General features: G+C 42.5%; 1 protein-coding gene across 4 annotated transcripts in view; it reads left to right on the top strand.

Moving 5' to 3' along the window:
* TSPAN18 (tetraspanin 18) overlaps positions 1–19019 on the top strand; it is a 161851-nt gene that overhangs the window by 15139 nt on the left and 127693 nt on the right. For 2 of the 4 annotated variants that reach the window (XM_073658159.1, XM_073658158.1), the window contains exon 2: positions 6595–6703. The exons of the other annotated variants lie outside the window; for them this stretch is intronic. The gene's annotated coding sequence lies outside the window, so the exon portion shown is untranslated. The remainder of the gene's footprint in view (positions 1–6594; positions 6704–19019) is intronic. 4 annotated transcript variants of the gene reach the window in all.

Raw genomic sequence — 19019 nt, 5'->3', positions numbered from 1 at the left:
ACATAGGGAGCAGTATTATAGTAGTTATATTCTTGTACATAGGATTAGTATTATAGTAGTTATATTCTTGTACATAGGAGCAGTATTATAGTAGTTATATTCTTGTACATAGGGGCAGTATTATAGTAGTTATATTCTTGTACATAGGGGCAGTATTATAGTAGTTATATTCTTGTACATAGGGGCAGTATTATAGTAGTTATATTCTTGTACATAGGGGCAGTATTATAGTAGTTAGATTCTTGTACATAGGGGCAGTATTATAGTAGTTATATTCTTGTACACAGGGGCAGTATTATAGTAGTTATATTCTTGTACATAGGGGGCAGTAATATAGTAGTTATATTCTTGTACATAGGAGCAGTATTATAGTAGTTATATTCTTATACATAGGAGCAGTATTATAGTAGTTATATTCTTGTACATAGGAGCAGTATTATAGTAGCTATATTCTTGTACATAGGAGCAGTATTATAGTAGTTATATTCTTGTATATTTGGCGCAGTATTATAGTAGTTATATTCTTGTACATAGGGGGTAGTATTATAGTAGTTATATTCTTGTACATAGGGGGCAGTATTATAGTAGTTATATTCTTGCACATAGGAGCAGTATTATAGTAGTTATATTCTTGTACATAGGAGCAGTATTATAGTAGTTAGATTCTTGTACATAGGAGCAGTATTATAGTAGTTAGATTCTTGTACATAGGAGCAGTATTATAGTAGTTAGATTCTTGTACATAGGGGCAGTATTATAGTAGTTATATTCTTGTACATAGGGGCAGTATTATAGTAGTTATATTCTTGTACATAGGGGGCAGTATTATAGTAGTTCTATTCCTGTACATAGGGGTAGTATTATAGTAGTTATATTCTTGTACATAGGGGGCAGTATTATAGTAGTAATATTCTTGTACATAGGGGGCAGTATTATAGTAGTTATATTCTTGTACATAGGGGGCAGTATTATAGTAGTTATATTCTTGTACATAGGGGGCGGTATTATAGTAGTTATATTCTTGTACATAGGGGGCAGTATTATAGTAGTTATATTCCTGTACATAGGGGTAGTATTTTAGTAGCTATATTCTTTTACATAGGGGGCAGTATTATAGTAGTTCTATTCTTGTACATAGGGGGCAGTATTATAGTAGTTATATTCTTGTACATAGGGGACAGTATTATAGTAGTTATATTCTTGTACATGGGAGCAGTATTATAGTAGTTATATTCTTGTACATAGGGGCAGTATTATAGTAGTTATATTCTTGTACATAGGATTAGTATTATAGTAGTTATATTCTTGTACATAGGAGCAGTATTATAGTAGTTATATTCTTGTACATAGGGGCAGTATTATAGTAGTTATATTCTTGTACATAGGGGGCAGTATTATAGTAGTTATATTCTTGTACATAGGGGGCAGTATTATAGTAGTTATATTCTTGTACATAGGAGCAGTATTATAGTAGTTATATTCTTGTACATAGGGGCAGTATTATAGTAGTTATATTCTTGTACATAGGAGCAGTATTATAGTAGTTATATTCTTGTACATAGGGGCAGTATTATAGTAGTTAGATTCTTGTAGATAGCAGTATTATAGTAGTTATATTCTTGTACATAGGAGCAGTATTATAGTAGTTATATTCTTGTACATAGGAGCAGTATTATAGTAGTTAGATTCTTGTAGATAGGAGCAGTATTATAGTAGTTAGATTCTTGTACATAGGAGCAGTATTATAGTAGTTATATTCTTGTACATAGGGGCAGTATTATAGTAGTTATATTCTTGTACATAGGAGCAGTATTATAGTAGTTATATTCTTGTACATAGGAGCAGTATTATAGTAGTTAGATTCTTGTACATAGGAGCAGTATTATAGTAGTTAGATTCTTGTACATAGGGGGCAGTATTATAGTAGTTATATTCTTGTACATAGGGGGCAGTATTATAGTAGTTATATTCTTGTACATAGGAGCAGTATTATAGTAGTTATATTCTTGTACATAGGGGCAGTATTATAGTAGTTATATTCTTGTACATAGGAGCAGTATTATAGTAGTTATATTCTTGTACATAGGGGCAGTATTATAGTAGTTAGATTCTTGTACATAGGAGCAGTATTATAGTAGTTATATTCTTGTACATAGGAGCAGTATTATAGTAGTTATATTCTTGTACATAGGAGCAGTATTATAGTAGTTAGATTCTTGTAGATAGGAGCAGTATTATAGTAGTTATATTCTTGTACATAGGAGCAGTATTATAGTAGTTATATTCTTGTACATAGGGGGCAGTATTATAGTAGTTATATTCTTGTACATAGGAGCAGTATTATAGTAGTTATATTCTTGTACATAGGGGGCAGTATTATAGTAGTTATATTCTTGTACATAGGAGCAGTATTATAGTAGTTATATTCTTGTACATAGGAGCAGTATTATAAAGGTGAGCTCTGTGCATTTGGAGCAGTCCTTGTTGCACCATGGAGTGAGTTACATTATTTTTGTATAAATATGTGACTCTTCAGATTTTGTGGTATACGATGCCTGATGAAGAGACCTGAGTAGTCTGGAAAGCTTGCAACTTGTTACCATCTTTTCAGTTAGCCATTAAAAGGTATCAACCACTGAGGACTCTCAAATCGAAATCTTTTTCTATCTACTGGCTAACACGGTACAAGAATATATATTTTTGTACAGGGATTTGTTGAACATTCCTGAGAGATGTAAGAATCTGCTATTTCTTATCTCTTGTCAGAACGACCTAGAACACTGGTCTGGATGATGTCTGAATTTTATGCTCTGAGCTCACTGGATTAATGGGTATTAGGTTCATTTGAGATTTCACGCCCCACATGTTACCATGTGATCGGTGCCTCAAATCTCCCGGCTGTCCTGCTGATACAGAGCTGCTGACAGATGAAACGTGAGAATGTCCTACGAATTCTGTAAAATCCATGAAGCAGCAGGATACATTAGCCTTTTACTAATAGGAAATATCATTACATGGAGATAACAAGACGCATATGTGGAGCTCGGAGACAAAAAACTATTATAATATAAAGCTGTTTATGTAGCTCTCATGTTGTACTCACCCAACTTTCCCAGAGCCCTGAATGCATTAAAATAATTCTTCTTCTTTTTTAGTTGCAATATCTGTAGTGGATAAGTGAATATATAATAGAAATCCTTCCCATGTAGCCGCTATAGGGCCCCATAGAGAAGGGCCCCATCCCTGGTTGCTTCTGTTTCTTCGCTATTAGATGGGGGGATCATTTCTAGGACTTGTTTGTCACTATGGGGGTGAGACTTGACGTATGAAGAAGGAAGCAAACACCTGGCCCTTGACCATAATGGGGCCCGGTTGGATATTTTTAATGGGTCCTTCTCTTTTTGGAGAGCTGTAGGGGCGGTCATATTGGTTGTCAGACAATTTTTCCAACTAACTTTTTTTGCTTCGTAACAAATTCAAGGATATTCACGAGTCAATAAGGGATAAGGCCTAAAGGGATCATTTTTATAATGCTATCCTATACATACACATGCCGCCCTTGCCTATGGATTGATTCTCTTACTGTCGGGATCTTTATAAAGTACCAGGATTTGCATTCAGTAATAAGTGGGGGATTTGTTTCTCTAATGAAGAAGTTTAGAAATCAGTCCAGTTAAGCCCCCCGCGCCCCTTCCAGAAACATTATCATCCTCCCGCACAACGCTCCAGCCTCACTGCTGAAACTTTATATCAACCCTGGGACTGCGCCGGCTGCTGGCTCCGTCCACTCTGGGGATTGCCAAATGCAAACAGAGTGCGGCTTAAAGCGGGTACATGAGCCTCGTCCTTCAGCAGAGTTTACATGTTATTAGGGGATTTTAACTCTATCCCACAAACCCTCCCTTCTTTCTCCGTTCCGTTTCCTTCTTTCTCCGTTCCGTTTCCTTCTTTCTCCTTCCTTCCTTTTCCGTCTTTCTCCTTCCTTCCTTTTCCGTCTTTCTCCTTGCTTCCTTTTCCGTCTTTCTCCTTCCTTCCTTTTCCGTCTTTCTCCTTCCTTCCTTTTCCGTCTTTCTCCTTCCTTCCTTTTCCGTCTTGCTCCTTCCTTCGTCCTCCTTTTTTTTTAATGCATTCTGCATTTTAATGGCATTTTGCCTTAAAAGTTTACAACTTTTTTTGTATAGTTTTTTTTTTTGTTCCTAGAAAAAAACTGAATTGTAACCATCATGTCTGCTGTCCAGTTCCTGGTGGGGTTGCATCCAGTGCTTTGTGGACCCCCTTCGTCCCATTACACTATGTTAGAGAATATATTTGGAAATTGCTTAAAGAAGTTATGCCCCCAATGTATCCCTCCGGGGCCCATAAGTGTCTTTGTAATTACCTTCTGTTGCAGGTTCTGCCTGTGAGCTGCGCTATCGGTGGCCGCTCACAGGCATCACGTGACCCCGCGCTGATGTCACGACAAGTGCAGCGTGACTCAGCGCTGGGGTCCCCGCTGTGGCTGCTGGGTTGTGGGCGTGGTTACCCCGCACGTCACACCCAGCATCCACCGCGCGCTTTCCCAATGAATGGGGAGAGGCAGAGTGCGCCGTGGATGCTGGGTATGACGTGCGGGGTAACCCCACCCACAACCCAGCAGCCACCGGTGGAACACAGAAGAGGGACCCCCGGCTGCAGTCTGGACTTGTTGTGACGTCAGCGGATGTCAGAGCCGGCTGCAGCCGGGGGTCACGTGATGCCTGTGAGCGGCCAGCGATAGCGCCACTCACTGGCAATAACTGCAACAGAAGGTAATTACAAAGACACTTATGGGCCCCGGGGGGATACATTGGGAAGGGGATAATAAGTAATGGACAACCCCTTTAATAATAGCATCACAATTAATTTGAGATTGTTAACAAATTGTTGGAGAAATTTTCATAGTTTTTGGATCAGGCTTTAAAACAAATATTTGCTTTTTTTATTAAAGCTATATGGCAAGAAACGTGGTCACCATAATGGCAGTGTGGTTGATGTCCCCCAATCTTTACAGATTCTTGAAAGATTCTTACCCTGACCCAGTGGCTTAACTTGAAGCTCGTGGACCCCAATGCAAAAGCTCCACTGGGTCTCCCAGTTATTGCAAGTCTTTATTAGTAATGTATTTTTTCATATAGGCCAATGGTACCTTTTGGGCCTCCTAGGCTCCAGGGCCCGGGTGCACCTATTATAGTTACGCCCCTGCCCTGACTGTACGCGGGAGGCACCCGTCCATCGCCTGCATGTCCCCCTGCACGCCGCTCTCTCTCCTAACCCCCCCATATACATGAGTGCTCAGATCAGCTGAGCGTTCATGGGCTTTCATTGAGGAGCGAGGAGAAAGTCACTGACAGCTGTTTATCTCCCCTGAAAATAAAAGGATCAAGTGTTGAAATTCCATCTGCCCCATCCTTCTATCCTCAAAGCACATCTGGCGGGGAAGAGTTGGAATTCCCCATACATATCAGTTGGTCGGCCGGTCATACCAAAGTATCCCATAAGGGCTGAAAATATCTTACCCTACTCCTCCTTATTCTAAGCCTATGATAAGTGCTAAGAAGAGTCACATGACTTACAGCCCTGAAAAGCACTTTGGCTTAGGAGTCTGGGAGGCGGGGTTGTCTTCCTGCCCTTCCACTGACATCATGGAAGATCGTTTTACCATTACACCTATTCCCGCTGGCTTAGATTTTCCCAGCTTTCCTTACTCTTAAAGGGGTTGTGAAGGCTTGGGGTTCAAGTCTGCAGTTACTCTATGTGACTGCAGACTTGTAAATCCTCACAGCATGTAGTCAATGAGCTGTCAGGATTCTCTGGTGCAATTGCTGGGAGCGGGCGGTCATGTGATCACAAGTATCTGATTTGCATATTTTCTGCGACATTCTGACTAGACATGTCTGTCCCTGCTCAATTCGCTCAATTCTAGTTGGCATGTGACCGCATATTTGTTGTCATGCTGCTTGCACTGTAGAATCCTGACAGTGCGCATGCTGTGTGCTGTGAAGATTCACTAGTCTGCAGTCACTTAGTGACTGCAGACTTGAACCCCAATCCTGGACAATCCCTTTAATCTACTTACTTCCCCCAAAACTGCTCAGACATATTAGAAAACCTGAAAAGCATCATATAACCGACTTCTTCAGAGTCTGGCTGGCAGGGCCGTCTTTGGCCATTTAAGGGGCGCAATGCATGAAATGTGACTGCTCAGAAGAAACTGTCATCTGTAAGTACATGAAGAATAACATTACTTCTGGACACTGTATGACACATCCTGCATTTCTAGCAACTATTCCCTTGTGTGTTAGAAGCTTTGCATATTTCGGCTTTCGTCTCCCTCCAGCTTCTCCCCTTCGCTTCTCCATAGACTTTTATAGGCAGTTGATGTAATGTGATCCCTCACTGTCATCAGATCTGTAGACAGATCTCTACACAGTTTTTGAGAGTGAATGATTAGAACAGGAGACTGTTAAGTGGAGAAAGAAGCTTATTTCTCTAATAAGATGTTACAATACATTTTTGGAATGTTGATTTCTGAAAACAAAATGAACAAATAAGTTACTATTTAACCTTTTTATCCAGGAGCCCTAATCTGAAGGAAGCTAATCAGATGGAAGCTCCCCAGTTCGGGGCGTAGCTACAAGACTGTAACCGGTGTGGGACTTTAACAAGCCAATTTGCTTCAGCCAAGGTATTGAGAACTGAAGTATTTTCCCCTGTTTAAAGAAACCTGGGTATTAATTGTCCCCGGGGTCTGGGAACTAGCATGAGCCCCTCTTCCACATGAGCCTACTTATGCATTTATGTGGGAACACAAAGCAGATCGATCCAATATGAGGGGACACTGCGTCTTCTTCTGGGCACTTCATATTCGTTCCCAAATCTGAAGAAACTCCTAAAATTGCAGGTTTCATAGGGGGAGTTCTGTGTATTTTCAAACCCCATATCTGCGTGCACTATCCCTTTAAATTTCGGTCTCTGTGCAGTAATGTAGGGGATGCAGAGCTTGCAGTCTCATCTGGTGCCCATTAACCCTCCGCCATGTAGGAGGGCACCTGGTTATAAATTGCACATGGTGGGTTGAGATTTGCAGATTTTGCATTGAGGCTCAGGAGCTTAAAGTTCACCGTAAACTTCCCCCTTCCTCATCTGTGCCGAGTTTTCAGCCAGGCAGCATCTTCTTCCCTGATTAATATTTATTAATATTGATACTGAAGTGTTCTCTGTATCTCCGTCACTCGGGGGAACAGACTTCTATTAGGTTCTGCAGACTTTTTCCAGATATTTCTTGCAATTAACGTTACTTTCCATTTGTTTTCCATCCTGGCATTCAAATAAATAGTGATTAAAATATTAAAAGCTAAAGATCCGCCGCCAGCTCTTAATAATGAAATTATGTGCTGCGCCAAGGCTTCAAATTGGATACAGAGTTACTAATCCCTGCCAAGTCACTCGGTGGTGCAGGTGGCAGTATAAATTGGCTGGCGCACCTGGAGGGCCGGGTTCAGGCCCCACCAGGGAGATGCGCCGGTCTTTCTCATCAGTGAGCGTGCATCCTGTTTATCTGGATGATGGACAGGTCTGTTGTCTTTCATGTCAGCGCAGGATCCCTGGGGCTTGGTTCGGGCACTACAGGATACATCCACCCTCGATGGGGAACGCTGTATAAACATCAAAGTGGAGCCGGAGGTTCGGGGGTGAACTATCTGCTGCAATAATGAACTTGGAGGAGGAATCAGACCTGTCTACAATGAAGCATTGTGAAGACGCTGTAGCAGAGCTGAATGTGTTCTGCAGATAATGCAGTGGGTTGACCTATACTCATACATAAGGCTACTGGCAACAATGTAGCAGTGCTGAGTTTGTGTCAATGTTTTACCAGTGCCAACCATTTGGTTGGCGTTATGGCATTTGTCGTTTGTAGTGGTATGGGGCAGGACTAGGGCTAGCAAAAGCAGCGGAACAGATGATCTGTGATCTGAAAGGGTGGCGGGGATGGGATGGTTGTGGGCAAGGTGAGAGTCTTGATGCCCCCTCTCTTTAAATAGAGGAAGTGCTTATTACTAGTGAGCAGTTGTGCTTCCCTATAATAAGAATTCTGCCCACCGGTGGACCCGATGGCTAAAGTTTCATACAGAGGTGGGAGGAATTTATCAAAACTGTGGTTTCATGCCCCAGTTGCGAGCAAAGGGCATCCCCCTTCATAAATCTGGCACATCTTTGGATTTGTCCTCCATGCATCAGTAAATGAAATCTGTGTCTGATGAAGCAGAGCGAATGTTTTGAAATCTGAATTCGCGAGACTTGGAAATTTTTCCCCAAAATTTGATCAGCTGTGAATCGTGAATGTTCTGAAAAAGTCGGGTGTAACACTCTGAGGACTCCTAGGACTGTATCCAACCCCTTTTTAAACTTTTCTAATCTGGCATTAAACACTTTTTTTGAAAAGTCACAAAGTTGTGCAAGAATTGTGCAACTCTTGGCATTTCCACCCAGTTTTGGCCAACTCTGCTAGGGTGGGGCAGGACTTGGCATGGTGACGCCCGCTCCTCGAATTCATGATTATCTGTTTCGTACATTATGCCACAAATCTCACTCCAGTCCAGGAACATTTGCAAGCAGTTGCATTCTACATTTAAGACTTACCTGATTTCTTAAGAGGCATGTGACTCTACCATGAAAGCTCACCCTTAATGATTCTGGTCCAATGTGTACAATTTCTTCAGTGTTTTATAGCTTTCTCTTCCTTCCTCTTTGGCAGTCTTCCCACTATTGAGATTGACCACAAGATAGCCGCTGTATCCCCTGCTTTGGCTTTTATATAGGCTATCTCCTGATTGACTATGCTATACCTTGTGATCTGAAAGCTGCAAGGTATTATTGGAGAGCTCGCCTGGGCACACCCAAGGTCATGTGATCGCTCTTCGGCTGATGCAAACATTTGCAATATGTAAAGAGGCTGCATGCATTTTTGGAAATTTGCGCAAAGCGAATAGCAAATTGTTCAGCTAAGATTCCAATTTAATTGATTTTCTCATCTCTAGTGTCAGGTATGAACTGAAACTGAAATCAATTCCAGCTATATACTAGTACATCTGTTGAGCTGCTGTTATTCTTTCCTACTTTTTCTAAACTTTTAGAAAAGTGATGATGACCAAAAGGGCAACAAGTTGCAAAACTTGCGAAGGAACAATAAATTCATTGCATATTAGTGGCTATTACTGATGACCTCCGAGTCCGCTGCTGGTTTCTGGCTTACAGCCCACCTACCCCTAATACATTGTGCAGAATCCCCAGCATCCAGTAGACCACATTGTTATCTATGATGTGACTGTTGTTTGATTTGGGCACAATTTAGTGAACATTAAACTTATTCCACTTTTTTACCTTTTGGATGGTTTGTTTTGGACACTTATTTTGTCAGTTGCACGCCATTATTAAACACGCTTCACCAACGCGACGCTCCAGTTTCTTTTGGAAAGTGTCTACTAAGTCTAAAAAGTTTCCAAAACAGATAATACTGGATGCCTACGGTATTTTTGCCTTCTCATGGTGCAGTACAAGCCTGTTGTGCTGGTCTTTAATATATTTGCCCCATTGAATTTTACTTTTGGATACAATGTGCAGAAAGTTACAATGTAACCGAGGGAAGAAGAAGCCAGGGACCATCTATCAACACAGTAATAGCCGGCCAAGAACAATGCTGATGTTGTCATATGATGAAGGGGGGGCCCTGGGGACTGATCCTAAAACGCCTGTTTAACCCTTACGCTGCCATTGTAACTGCAGGCAGGCAAAAACGTGTTCTACAGCCTTTAGGGCCGATACCGTTAAAATTCAGCCGCTTTTATTGTATCTGCATCTTTAAATTGGACTATAAGAGACTGCCATAAACTAAGCTAGAAGAGGAACGGAAAACTTTATTTCCCATAGAACTTATAACATAGATGACGACCTATTTGTTTTTAATGTCTAACATGGGCGGACATAATGCCTGGGCTGTCTGTTCAGCTGCACAAGGGTCCAGAGGGGGGGAAGAGCCCACACTGGTCCCGGGAGGCTTTAAAACCATCATCTGTACCCACGAACCACGCAGTATCTGTGTGCCGAAATGGTTTACAACAATATCCTGGGAAATTGCCATTAAACCCTCTACTACCCTAGACCGCCAGAAATATTCCTAATTACCCCCTCAGTACCCTAGATGACCAGGGATGTAACCATAAACCCCTCCACTGCTGTAGATCACAAAGGATGTTCCTAAAAACTCCTTCATTGCCCAGGGATTTTCCTATTAACATCCTTAACATACCTTAGATCACCAGGGATGTAACCATAAGCCCCCCCATCCCCCGCTGTTGTAGATCACCAACGATGTTTTAAATAAGTTTCATTGCATGAGATCACCAAGGATCATTCTAGTAACTCCTTCATTACGCTAGACTAACAAGGGTGTTCTTATTAACCCTCTTAATACCCCAGATCACCAGGAATGTAACCATAAGCCCCCCCCCATCCCCCACTGTTGTAGATCGCAAAGGATGCTCCTAATAACTCCTTCATTACTCTAGACTAACGAGGGTATTCTTATTAACCCTCTTAATACCCTAGATCACCAGGGATGTAACCATAAGCCCCCTTATAACACACTGTTGTAGATCACCAAGGGTGATCCTAATGATTTCTTCATTACTCTAGACTAACATGGATGTTCCCATTAACCTCCTCAATACCGTAGATCACCAGGGATGTAACCATAAGCCTCTCTACTGCAGTAGACCACTAGAGATGTTATAATAGTCTCCTTCATTGCCCTGGACCACCAGGGATATTTTTTTAACTAATTCCATACATTAGTTTCTCCACTTAGGGAGCTGCTGTAAAGAACTTCTCTGGGATGTAAGTTTTCGATATCCTGGAAAAAGGTGGCCAGCATGTTTTTCCTTCATATGGGGCCATCAATTATCTTTGTCTAGTCGTGGTGGCTATTATGAATATATTGGCTTTAAGCAAGTCGTGGATTTCAGACTAGTGACATCACTACAACAATTTTGATATCACTTATAGAGATAAGGTCAGCCAACTAAGTGAGTGTCTCAAGTGGTCAATTTTTCAGTTTTAGGGACCGCCATGGGTACATGTTTAAGTCCCATTGTTTTCATGGGACCACATAGATTCTATCAGCTATCAATCCCATGTTAATGACTTACTCGCTCGGTCATCAGTTACAAAGATTCAACCATCCCTCAAACAGAAGAAAAAATTGAAATCCAATTAATTTATGGAACAAATTAGGGATTTTTTTTTATTTGGCAGTGACCAAGGAAGGGATGATTCAGAGATTCAGGACTGGGAACGTTATTTACCATTAGATTTGAGTCGTCTTTTAATGAATAATAAAGAAAAATAACAGGATGTGCGGAGAAATCCTAACCTCTCTGCAATTACCCGATTCATTGAATTTCAATATCAATTATGCCTGTGTTCTTGTGTACATGAGATAATATAAAGCAGACGTGATGCCCCAGGCCTGTCCTACCTCTGAAAATCTGCAAAACACCATGTCCTTGGGATACGACCGTGCCAATTAAAGTAGTTTAATGAGGCCTTCATGCAAATCAGGCTGATGCATATGTATGAATCACACGCTGCTACGTTAAACTTTCTGTTACTGTGATTTAAGTAATCCAATTCTAAAACTGTAGTTATGTTTTTAATTGGTTCCGCTGCACATGGAGGGGGAAGATCTCATTCTTACCCCAGTGGGAAGACTGGACACCGCCGGAATGCACATTCATATATTAGGGTATAAAGGAGAGGGGATTAGGACAGACGTTATATGATTAAGACATTCATAAAAGATTGCTCTCTCATTATCCAGACCTCGATAGTCTGGAAATTCTACTGATTCGAGATATTGAATTAGATCTTAAAGAAAAACTTAAAATCCTTTATTTGGTAAAGACAATTGGGGTGTAAGTAAGGCTATGCTCTCGGGAGATGATGAATAAAAGCAGTTAAATAAGTTTTTAGGACACTGATGTTCATAGACTATCCTTAGGATCCTCGAGGGCGGAGGTCTAACTTCTGGTACACCCATCGATTAACTAAATAGAGACAAAGGGTGGTCCAATGAGGGCCACATCTATCACTGATTACCAAGCACATCACCATACAGCTGAGCTGGGTACCAAAAGCAGACACACAGTGGAGGGGCCACTATAAGGGGCCCTTGGTCTCTAAAAGCCTAATATAAAGAACACACCCCATGTATGATTCTAGAAAGTTCACTAACTCAGTTCGTTTAATTTAATAGAAAGTAAGTCCCTGTTGGCTGCTTATAGGGATGCCCTTACCTACTGTGCCCCAGAGCAGTTGCACATATTTTCCTGTTCGCCCCTATTAGTGTAGCTCATTTAGGTCCCATGTTGCTTGCAGAAGTTGAAAAATTGTATGCAAATTCCCTTTTTTTTCACCGTGTAGAAGTGGAGTCTGAACATACATCAAGTTATTTTCAGTAAAGAGACAAGAGTAGGCAATAGAGGCAGCTGCCTAGGGTGTCGTAAATGTGATCAGAAATCTCAAGCAATGTTCTTCCTGCCAGAAGTTATGTTTTTATGTAACTCTGCCTCACAGTTGGATCGTAGTTTATGCTCATTTGCAATAAAAAGGCTTTCTAAGTGAATTTGGGAATGTTTCTAGGCTAAGCGGGGGTGGGGCTAAGACATCAAAATTTGATTTGCGCACTCTGGACCCCATGAAGGGTTAATGGGCCAGCAGATTAGGAGTAACATATCAGATTAGGAAGAAATCCAGCTCATTGCTTTAGTTAGAGGGGGTTAACCTATACCCGTCACCCATTTACCATCATGCAAAATATTAATCATGGGTCCAAAACTTATTGTTGGAGGTCCCGTACAGACAGAACCCCTCACTGATCCCCAGGGGACATTGATTTTAGCCTTTTTTTCTCCAGCCAAAACAAAGCGGTTACCTTGAATTTGGCCACTAGGGGCGCTGTTGCTTAGCGGATTCCTGAGAGCTGTTTCAGATTTTACTCTTGCGAGAAGTTTTTACTTTTTGCTCTGTTCATACCGAGACCGATATCTCCCCAAACATAAGGGGGATTTTGGCAAAATTAGCCATTTGAGAGGCTTTTTATTTTCTTCCTTTCTACTTATGTTCTTCACGAGGAGCAATATGACAGCTTCAAGCCACGGGGGAACGTCGGTTATTACAATTTCACAATTCACTAAAGCATCAAAGCCGCATTAATTAGTGAAAAATGAAGCTGGTGAATATTTATGACATTTTTTGACGTCGCCTCTTGGTTGCACACAGATAATTACGGCAGCAGATATCGCCGGATGGATTACCTCTGCTGGAGAAGACCGGCCCCATCCTACACGGGCGGCTTTGCCTAGCAACTAGTTCTTGACATGGAGAGGTATAAAAACAATTCCCCAGGTTACTGTCGTCCTCATAGTTCCCGATCTATGTTCATTAATCTTGATCTAAATGGCCATTGTTTCCATTGTCGAGATGATGATGGCAGTAATGATGGATTCCTTGCAATCTACACACTGTTCTATCCACTCCCGTTACTTTCGTCACCTCCTAGGCTGCCGTCCATCAAGCATTACCATGAATTTATGTACAAGGATCCAGGGCTGCCATCAGGGCATTACTGCCCTTACTAGTGTATGGGGCCCAGTGAACTGAAGCAAAAAGGGGGGGCCCGGACACGCTGACAGCCTGGGGCCCCCTCTCTTTGCTTCTGCTCACTGGGCCCCAGAGGCAACAGTTCAGGAGCACCGCACACCAGGTGCATAACAACACTGTATAGTTAAATCACCTAAGGTGATTTAAAGATACAACTATAGTGTTATTAATGCACCCAGCGGCAAGAATTGGGTGATGTACCTTTAAGTCGCGGCCGGGCCCGGGTGCATCATGGTGCTGACGTAGCATGCTCAAGTGACACCCGTGCGGCGCCCATCTTGAATCCTGATCAGCGCAGGAGACAGCAATCAATGGAGGCTGCGGCAGGCAGACAGACTGAGGTGAGCAGTGTGGGGAAGATGTGGGTGGGCTAGCCGTGTGGGTAGGCTGGTGGACAAGGTGAGGAAGCGACATGTGGGGTGGTTTTGGAGGCTGCTAGACAGTGTGGGGAGGCTGCTGAGGGCAGGCTGCTGGACAGTGTGGGGAAGCTGCTCGACAGTGTGGGGAGGCTGCTGAGTGGAGGCTGCTGGACAGTGTGGGGAGGCTGCTGAGGGCAGGCTGAGGAGGGGAGGCTGCTGGACAGTGTGAGGAGGCTGCTGGGGGCAGGCTGAGGAGGGGAGGTTGCTGGACTGTGTGGAGAGGCTGAGGAGGGGAAGCTGCTGAGTAGAGGCTGCTGGACAGTGTGGGAAGGCAGCTGAGGGCAGGCTCAGGAGGGGAGGATGCTGGACAGTGTGAGGAGGCTGCTGGGGGCAGGCTGAGGAGGGGAGGTTGCTGGACAGTGTGGGGAGGCTGAGGTGGGGAAGCTGCTGAGTAGAGGCTGCTGGACTGTGTGGGAAGGCAGCTGAGGGCAGGCTCAGGAGGGGAGGATGCTGGACAGTGTGAGGAGGCTGCTGGGGGCAGGCTGAGGAGGGGAGGTTACTGGACAGTGTGGGGAGGCTGAGGAGGGGAAGCTGCTGAGTAGAGGCTGCTGGACAGTGTGGGAAGGCTTCTGAAGGCAGGCTGAGGAGGAGAGGCTGCTTTTTGAGAGATTGGGGTGGCTGCTGAGTGGAGGCTGCTGGACAGTATTTGTTTCTTGTATGTAGTATTATTAGGTCACTATGTGGTGGTAATATGTGATATTGATCATTTTAAAAAATGTATGTGACACATTCTCTTAAAGAGACAAAAATAAAAATATACCTAAAGAATATTGGGTATTATAAGAAATATAGTAATGTAAATGGTGATAGGTTAGAGTAGAGTAAGGCCTGGCCAGAAGAGTCTACCTACTCGTGGTGGCTTAAAAAATCTTTTGGCCAAAACAAAAGCTGATGGCTATGTGTGTGATATGGTGTTCATTGGGAACTGTTAGGCCACGTTCACACATTCACAATATTTGGTCAGTATTTTACATCAGTGTATGTAAGCCAAAATCAGGAGTGAGTGATAAATGCAGAAATGTTGATGTATTTCAATTATACTTTTCCTCTGATTCTTCCACTCCTTATTTTGACTTATAAATAATGGTGTGAACGTGGCCTTAATGTGTGATTAGGGAGGATGTGGTGCAGAAGTGGAGTTTTTCCAGGAGTGGGCGGTGAGACTGTGGAAGGTTCGAGAGGTGGAGGTGGAGCTGGGGTGGAGCCTGGGGCGGAGTCTCAAGGGGGGCCAAAAAATGATGCCAGTATGGGGCCCTGAAATTCCTGGTGTCGGCCCTGCAAGGATCTACATGTACTAAGAAAAGGATTCAGCTGAGACTATGCATTTCCACGGAGCCCGGGCGATTCTGTGACCAATGCCCATACAAATGCCCGTGACCGCAGATCTTTAAATAGTTTTTGGAGGTTGATAATGTAGAATTACACCATTGACAAAAGTGACAATGAAAGTTGCTATCATCCCTCCCCCCTCCCTGCATAGCGATTACTGCTCATGTCACTGAGCATGCCCACTACAATGTTCATTCAATTGCCTAATAGCAAAAGGCTGGTCCTATTTAGATCGTATCCACTTTTCTAGACAAATAGCATAATTTCAGGCAGATAACAAAGATTTATAGAATTACACCATTGACAAAGGTGACCATGAAAGTTCAGATCCTCCTCCCCCTCACTGCATAGCGATTACTGTTGTCACAAAGCATGCCATCTACAATTTAACATCAAAGGGACTGTCTAAGTTAATGTCCCTTTTCCTAGACCGATAACATGGCCTTATAGCGTTACACCATTGACAATAGGTGATGAAGAAAGTTCAGATCCTCCTCTCCCTCACTGCATAGAAACTACTGTTCATGTCACAGAGCATGCCATCTACAATTTCTATTTAGTTTGCTAACATCAAAAAAGCTATTCTCCTTTAGGCGTCCCATTCTAGACAAAAAAACTACAACATAAGAGGCAGATAAGATAAAATACATGATGAGGACAGGTCAGGTCCTCCTCCACCTTCCTGCATAGTGATTGCTGGACATGATATGGAGCATGCCCACTACAATCTCCACCTACTTAGCTAGCCTTAAAGAGCGAGTCTCATTTGGGCTTCTTCTTAATAGGCTGATGTCAATGTTATATCTTTGCTAACAGGTGATGTGCACAGATCGCCTCCTCCTCCCCCGCGGACCCCTCTATAATTTGTATATGACCTAAAACATTATATGAGAGGCATGACTTGTTTTATTTTTCCCTTTCTCTTCGAATGCATTCGTCAAGTGCTGACTCCCCATCCCCAATTCTTAGTCCACAATGACCCCAGATCTAGACCGGGTGTTAGCCTGCCCCTTCAGGTCTGCTGCTGACCCTTGGGTTTGTTGCTAATGACCCTTTTTGTGATTATTCATTTGATTTCCTAAAGGGGCAATAGAATATTTTGATGCCTTGTGGCGCCCAATCCATGACTTATGACTGCAAATAAAGTGAATTTTCTATAGTACTGGACCCTCAGGCCCCCATCAATATGATCTCATGGAGTCTGTGGGTTTCTGCCTTTGCTATGGAGCCATGTGTCCGTCCGTGTCTGCTGGCGCAGTTACTGCCTGTTGTTTTCTGTCTCTGCAGAATGCACATTAAGATTGAATTTCTACAAACTTCTATATTTTGGCATCCAGAGATCGGCGCGTTCCTTTGTGATCCTCCACCCAGCAAAAGATTTTGGAGCCGAGTTAAAAGTAATGATAGCAATTTAGGGATGGTTGAAACGATTCATTATATCAGGCTCTCATTTAAATCAGCGTCTATTGTGCGCTCGCAGCGGCTCCGTGCTTGGCTTGCGGGATAAACTTTGCAGAACTGAGCTTGTTCTCAACTTATTTACACTGTGTACCGGAGAGAAGCACAGAATAATGAACAAAGACCCCCGTTGTTTCCATTCAATTGTAGCGTCTGAGCAGTTTTATCTATTTATCTGTCTATCCATCCATAAATCCAAGTTTAACTATTTATCTACAGTTGTGCTCAAAAGTTTACATACCCCGGCAGAATTTTCCCTTTCTTGGCCTTGTTTCAGAGAATATGAATGATAGCAAAAAAGCCTTTTCTCCACTCATGGTTATTGGTTGGGTGAAGCCATTTATTGTCAAACTACTGTGTTTTCTCCAAATGACCCTGATCAAAAGTTCACATACCCTGGTGATTTTGGCCTGATAACACGCACAGAATTTGACGCAAATGGGTTTGAATGGCTAGTAAAGGTAGCATCCTCACCTGTGACCTGTTTGCTTGTAATCAGTGTGTGTGCATTAAAGCTGAGTGAGTTTCTGGGATCCAGACAGACTCTTGCATCTTTCATCCAGCCACTGACGTTTCTGGAATGTGAGTCATGGGGAAAGCAAAATAATTGTTAACGGATAGTGTTGAGCGATACCTTCCGATATCAGGAAATATCGTATCGGATTGGATCGGGCCGATACCCAAAAAGTATCGGATATCGCCGATTCCGATACCGGAAACCAATGCAAGTCAATGGGACACAAATATCGGAATGAAAATAAACCCTTTCTTTCCTTGTAGGTTAATTCTACATGAAGTAAAACAACTAAGAATAATGTAGAATGACATGAAAAGCCGGCAATTCATCAGCGGCATTCAGCGGTACCCGACAATTTACAACAGAAAGAATAGAGCTTCACACATAGATTACATAGATAGAAACATGTCAGTCACATATATATGAAGTACAGTGACAGTGTTGCTTACTGTACTTGTCATTTAGTGTAAAGGATTTATTTTAAAAAATATTATTGTTTTCGTGCACCGTCTCTTTAAAAAAGCCGGCCGGCAATTCAGCAGCGGTACCCGACAATTTATAACAGACAGAATAGAGCTTCACACATAGATTAGATAGATAGAAACATGTCAGTCACATATATATGAAGTACTGTGACAGTATTGCATACTGTACTTGTCATTTAGTGTAAAGGATTTATTTAAAAAAATATTAGTGTTTTCGTGCACTGTCTCTTTAAAAAAGCCGGCCGGCAATTCAGCAGCGGTACCCGACAATTTAGAATAGAAAGAATAGAGAATCACACATAGATTAGATAGATAGAAACATGTCAGTCTCATATATAAGAAGTACTGTGACAGTATTGCATACTGTACTTGTCATTTAGTGTAAAGGATTTATTTAAAAAAATATTAGTGTTTTCGTGCACTGTCTCTTTAAAAAAGCCGGCCGGCAATTCAGCAGCGGTACCCGACAATTTAGAATAGAAAGAATAGAGAATCACACATAGATTAGATACATAGAAACATGTCAGTCACATATATAAGAAGTACAGTGACAGTGTTGATTACTGTACTTGTAATTTAGTGTTAAAATAAAGGATTTATTTAAAAAAAAATTGGCGTGGGGTTCCCCTTAATTTTAGGCTCTAGCGGAGGTTAAGCAGACAGCTGGGGCAGATGTTTGAAGCCTGGGAAGGGGGTAATACCCACGGAGCTTCCCAGGCAACTAATATCAGCCCCCAGCTGAATACCTAGCCTTTACTAGCTATTAAAATGGGGGAACCCCCCAAAAAAAATAACGTGGGGTCCCCCCTAATTTAATAGCTAGCAAAGGCTAGGCAGACAGCTGGGGGCTGATTTTAATAGCCCAGGAAGGGTGCCATGAATATTGGCCCCCCCCCAGGCTAGAAACACCAGCCGTCAGCCGCCCCAGAAATGGCGCATCCATAGGATGCGCCAACTCTGGCACTTAGCCTCGCTCTTCCCACTGCCCTGTAGCGGTGGCAGTGGGGTAATAGGGCTGGGGTTGATGTCAGCTTATAATGCCAGATGACATCAAGCCCAGGTTAGTAATGGAGAGGC

Source organism: Phyllobates terribilis, unplaced genomic scaffold, assembly GCF_046119375.1.
Source record: "Phyllobates terribilis strain yellow unplaced genomic scaffold, ASM4611937v1 Scaffold_13__5_contigs__length_258822181, whole genome shotgun sequence".
In the NCBI taxonomy this organism is placed as follows: domain Eukaryota; kingdom Metazoa; phylum Chordata; class Amphibia; order Anura; family Dendrobatidae; genus Phyllobates; species Phyllobates terribilis.
This window is presented reverse-complemented; position numbering and strand designations above follow the sequence as displayed.